The following is a 6,248-nucleotide window of genomic DNA, read 5'->3' on the forward strand; positions in this document are numbered from 1 at the left end:
TAAATGGCTGGGAGAATGTGATGCGGGTGCCCTAGCATAATGTTTCATCCTTTTTTCGGGCTTTTAGCAACAACTTTTAGTTCGTTAACGACAAAAAACATGTTTTGGGATGTCTCAGCGTGCAGCAAATGCCTAAAAAGTCTAAGCTGACTTCCACATATTAGTGAGAGGATCATCAGTTTCGATTTCGAAACCTAGAAGCGTGCTATGCCCCGTTCTATCATGCCGTTAGGACCTTTTGTCTGGTGCATAACCAGTAACGTTTGGACGGTTTACAACAAATGGAACGTGTTCGAAACATCCATATTGCAGCAAGTGCTTGAAGTGGCTATAAATGCCGCAAAATAAGTATTTACACTGCATGATGCATGGTCGTATACATTGTACTGTTGCCAATGGCAAGAAATAGACTACTTCGGACAAGCAAAAATGGAAAACAATCAATGAGATAGAATAAGGACAGGAGGAAGTCCGGAATTACCTGAGCTCTCAACTGTAGCCAGGTGACCCGTGACAAAGGAGGACTGCATATGACGCTCTATGGATGGAAGCTGAGACGTCGCGTTAACTTGCCTGGGAAGTCGGTGGCCCGCAGGGGGCACAACCCTCATATATATTGTTCTAAGAACTTTACGATGCGCGCGTCTGTTACAATCTTGCTGCGGAGCACTGCGAGAGATGTTTCGATCGGGTGAAGCAGATCTTGGAGGGCAGCCTAGCTGCGCTGTTTCTGGTCATTTTTCCGACGTACGAGCTTTCGCCGAACAGTACCTCCTTGAATAACGTTGAGAAATTTCAAATAAACCCATGCCCCTCGTCTCTATTCTTTTCGCTAGAAACACAGCTCCCTAGGTTCCTGTGTGATGCACACGCGCACAGTGACGTCGGGAGTAACACAGCAGGCCTGACTGACCGGATTTCTCCAAATGACAAGCACGTGCGTAGATGAAACGACAACAGGAACAAGGGAGTATCAGACATGGCGAGCAACGTGTTCGTTTTTTACTGCAGTTTCAAGAATTTTCGTGAAAGAGGTTTCTTGTACATCTTAGCAACTGCGTTCTTGTCTGTTATGTCAAGTGCGTGGTTTGTTAGCAACGGTTTGATGAACTTCTTACATATAATATGCCGCTATCCTTGTTCTCACAGGTCAGGACAGGCCAACCCGCGATTTTGTTCACACTGTAGAGCAATTAAGCATGTGTGCAGTGGACTTTGAAGATGCGTTCGGTCTTAGGGCATGATATTGACGAGCTTCTTGAGGCCCTGTTACACTCTTATAAGCGCTGACGTCAGTTAAAAGAGTCCACCCCTCTCTTGGTGGACAGTCAAACTGTCTACGTACAGTAGCATTTACTTGGCTGGAAATGCAAGCTACGAACTGCAGAATAATTTGATGTTGCGCTTGCCTGCCAGTTTTTTCTTGGAATTACCTTGAATCGTCTTTCCCGGAGCTCTAAGTCGGCAGTAATCTCATGGAACGAAACGCCAGGCTTCTTGTTAATAATAATAATTGGTTTTTGGTGGAAAGGAAATGGCGCAGTATCTGTCTCATATATCGTTGGACACCTGAACCGCGCCGTAAGGGAAGGGATAAAGGAGGGAGCGAAAGAAGAGAGGAACAAATAGGTCCGTAGTGGAGGGCTCCGGAATAATTTCGACCACCTGGGGATCTTTAACGTGCACTGACATCGCACAGCACACGGGCGCCTTAGCGTTTTTCCTCCATAAAAACGCAGCCGCCGCGGTCGGGTTCGAACCCGGGAGCTCCGGATCAGTTGTTTCGCTGACTGGACATCCAAAACGGAACGCAACAGCAATGAAGTTTCACTCGCTACTCCCTCCAACAACTGCAGTCATCGACGCGTCACTTGTCAAACGGTAACACTAAACACACCAAACAAATATTATAAGAAACAGCGCACCAGAAGGCATACTTTTTGCTGTAACGGCAGTCACATGAAAATTCTGTGCTGCCTGCGTGTCGTCAGCTAGAGGGTCATCTGACAGCGCCGCCATACGGCAGATGCGCGCTCTACGGCGGGCAGAAAAACCCCTGAGGCTTCAAGCAATGCCTCCTGAAGAACATGCCTGAAGCGTCAGGGGTTTTCTGCAGCGCGCGTCCGTCGTATGGCGGCGCTATCAGACGACCCTCTAGCAGACGACACGCAGGCAGCACAGACTTTTCTTGTGACTGCCGTTGCAGCAAAAAGTATCACAGGACATACATGTATCACATCTGTGTACACAATTACATTTTGGCAGACTAAAGCAAACGTTTTTTGAGGTTAGACAGTTTTTTAACGATAAGTACAGGTGTTTTTGTATTTTGCACTCAGGACTGCAATGTTAAGCATGCTAGACAGTAATAACCAGGCACATCAAACTGTTAAACGCATTCAGAAACTGATTAAGACATTTAAGGATATGATGCAATAGGGTTAATGGGTAAATTTCCATATATGTGGAAGTGGCTATTTATAACTTTACATTTATAGATCCATGGAACTTTTGTACCACTCCTGGCATAGCAGCTGCAGCAGTTAAGCAATGTGCCACTGCCCTAGGATGGCAGATGCTGCTTTCGGTGGGGCTTGTGCGACCCAGGTTCGCGATCATTCATTCAATTGCCACCTGCCATGGCGGTCAGTTTGCTCCCAATCCGGTGAGAAGGTACGTGGTGATGACGCCAGATCACATGACCTAGGTGGCCCACCTAGCTTGCTTCTGCGGGAATTTTTCACTCCCGACACTGCTGACTCTGAAGGATTTTCTGCACAATGGGAGCTTTAAAGCTATTCTGTTAAAAGCCTCTGCTAAATTGCAGCTTTGCCAAACACTATTATGTTCTGGACAGTAAAAATCAACATGCCAAAGCAGAAAGTTTATTTTGTACACAAAAAAAACAACGGCACTTACACTGACTGCATGCACATGCTGCACAGCAAGGGTTGAATGCTCTGGGTAAATGATGAAGGTCCCTTAAGGTTTTTCGACGTTTATCATTTGAACAATGCAGAAATGCATGAGTGAATTCCACAAAAGATGGCAGTATTCTAAACATGAAAGAGAATTGCACTGAAGTGCCAAAAGCTGGGCTGCATCAAAGCAACACGATGCAGCTGCCATCTATAATATGGCCCATACACGACATCACAGAACCCATCATGAAGGACCATGCATAGATTCCACGCCCCGCCGCGGTGGCTCAGTGGTTACGGCGCTCGACTACTGATCCGGAGTTCCCGGGTTCGAACCAGACCGCGGCGGCTGCATTTTTATGGAGGAAAAACGCTAAGGCGCCCTTGTGCTGTGCGATGTCAGTGCACGTTATAGATTCCCAGGTGGTCGAAATTATTCCGGAGCCCTCCACTACGGACCTATTTGTCCCTCTCTTCTTTCACTCCCTCCTTTATCCTTTCCCTTACGGCGCGGTTCAGGTGTCCAACGATATATGAGACAGATACTGCGCCATTTCCTTTCCGCCAAAAACCAATTGTTATTATTATTATTATTATAGATTCCACGGGGCAGGCAGCTATCAGTGGATTAGATGGACTGACAGGATTTCTCCATGTTCCAGTTCACCAACATGGCGATCGTAACAGGCAGAAGGATCAGCACTGGAAAGCCAAATGGCTACTCATAATATTCTGAAGTGAATTACGCATAAATCAGGTTGACAATAACATGAAATCTACTGTCCTTAGATTTCAGCAAGAACACAGGAAAACCATATGCAGTTTCCTTCAGCAAACCTATCTCAGTGCTTTCCCTGAAATCTTGGAAAATAGGAGGCACATTTTTATGTGGCTCTTTTCAGTTCATCAGTGAAAAAAAAGTACACAAGGGAAAACCAACAGCTAATAAACCCACATCAGTGCACCGCAGTTAAAAGATCAGGCTAACGATTATGTGATGCCTTCAGCTAACGAATCATTTTGCCTTCCTTTCATTCTACAGTGCACCATTTAAGCAAAGCTTCCCATTTGTGCAAAGTGCAAAACAACAATGCTTCCTTTCTAGTAAATTAGCATTCCACTTCACACTGAAAAGAAGTGGCCGGCACATTTAAAACATACGTTTTTCAATTAGTCGGCAAGCTTCTACCATACGCTGATCAAGCATATATAGCATGCATGGGAAGGAAATTGAGGGGCTCTCATTATACACGACAGAAGCCAATAGCCACAGAAACCAAGGAGCATAGGTGATTGTTTTTATTATTATTGATGATTTGATCAATGGATTTTATTGGTGAATATTTTATCACTTGAAGATAACTGATTAGAAAAGCAGAAGAAAAAACATGTCAACAGTGGGAACCAAGCCCATTGGCACTGGTGAATGCTCTAAAGCTTAGGTCAAAACATAAAAAATTTAAATACACCCGAAAGCAAAACATCAACATCCGCCACTGTATCTCAGTTGGTAGAGCACCGGACGCGTAATTCGGAGGTCGTTGGTTCAGTTCATGCTGTCGTTTGTCCTACGTTTCTAATCAGTTATCTCTAAACGATGAAATATTCACTAATAATATCCGTTGATCAACACCACAAATAATAATGAAAACAAAATCCCCTAGGCTCCATTGTTTGTGGCTGTTAGTAGCATGAGCATGCATTTATAGTCTCATTAAAATCAATCAGACTGGCACATCTGTCCATGCTCCGCCGAGCTGCCCACAAAGAAATTGCTGCAAATGTGCAGGCAGCACAAGAAGCATAACTGAACATGAGCTGCAAAGAATAAGGATGCATGGCATGTGGAGTACTGCACCATGAGCGACATAAAACAGTGGGGGTTATTTTTTTAATTTGCAAAGAAAGTTGTCATTGTTCTTTATTACAATCAATCTATGCAAGGATTTTCATGGTTGCCAAGAGAATGAGATTTAAAATCTCCCCCAAAGCAACCATTAAAACTAATGCTAATTGGTCAAATGATTTAGGAAATCTCACAAGCTGGAGTAGATTTGTAATGAGAGTGAAACAAGTAATTAGCACCCAGCCAACCACAGCCTTAAAGCTACAAAGAAAAGCTATGCAGCTTCCACAGAAACCTCTTGGTGAAATAAAATTTGTTGGCAGAGCGACCACTCCAATAAAGCAGTCGTCCCGGGTTTGAATCCTGGACCATGACTAATTATTCTTTAACTACGAAGTTTCCGTGGAAGCTGCATAGCTTTCCTTTGTAGCCATAAGGCTCTGCTTGGGTGGATGTCAAAGAGTAATTACTCCTTTATTACCAAAAGTTGGTGTGCGACTGTTAAAGCAATTCCATCAGATTCCTCACAGCAATTCCACAGCCTTGCTGTGAGGAACAGCACTGAGTGCGGTAGAGAGCAATGGAAATTCCACCCTGGATGCAAGGCATAATTATGTCTCTGGATGCTTGAAGTATAATAGTGAAAAAAAAAGGAACTGCAGCTTTGTGAAGAAGCAGGCTAACCAAAGAACAGCACTGCTTTTTAATTTTAATGCGCAATATGTCAAGTGAGTTGTACAGACAGCCAGAATGTATTCAACATTTTGTAACGGTGATTACAGTAAATGCTCATATGCACTAAGCAACTGCACACAATTAGCCTAAACTAGGAGCTTGACAATACACTAGATTACTATGATGTTTTTGCCTGAAGTACGTAGATTATATTCTATTTCAATAAGCACAGATCGTTGCAGCTTATGCGAATATATGTCTTTTTAAGTAACACCAATACAACAAAGATAGCCGACTCAAAGTCAAAAGGTCACAAAAAGCTGATATTCTGACAAGAGATTGAAAATGGTATGCACCTAATACTCTACACATATAATGCCATTATATCCAGCAGACACAGTGCTCTAAGGAATCGTGAAACAGATGCTGGTGAACTTTTTTTAGTTTTCATTCCAAACAACACTGAACTCTTGATGCCTGCAAACTAATAATAGAAAACATATCATTCACAGGCTGAACACCTTTTTGTCCCCACTCGTTCCTGCCACTAACACTGCTTGAATAAACACACAAAAATTTTCACAGATGTTACTGTCCTGTCAATTACAGGGGCAGTGATATCAATGCGCAAATTTAAAATGAATTCCACTTATATAGCCCACTCAGACCGCAAAATTAAAAATAAGTGTTGTGCGCACTTTTACTCCCCCAAAATTCTTCACTGGGCCAGGCTGACAACTGGCACCAGCCATAAATATTGGGTATAAAGTTTTTCAAGGTCTCCTTTCGACAGGTAGTGATGCCAC

Source organism: Amblyomma americanum, chromosome 1 (assembly GCF_052857255.1).
Source record: "Amblyomma americanum isolate KBUSLIRL-KWMA chromosome 1, ASM5285725v1, whole genome shotgun sequence".
Taxonomy (NCBI): domain Eukaryota; kingdom Metazoa; phylum Arthropoda; class Arachnida; order Ixodida; family Ixodidae; genus Amblyomma; species Amblyomma americanum.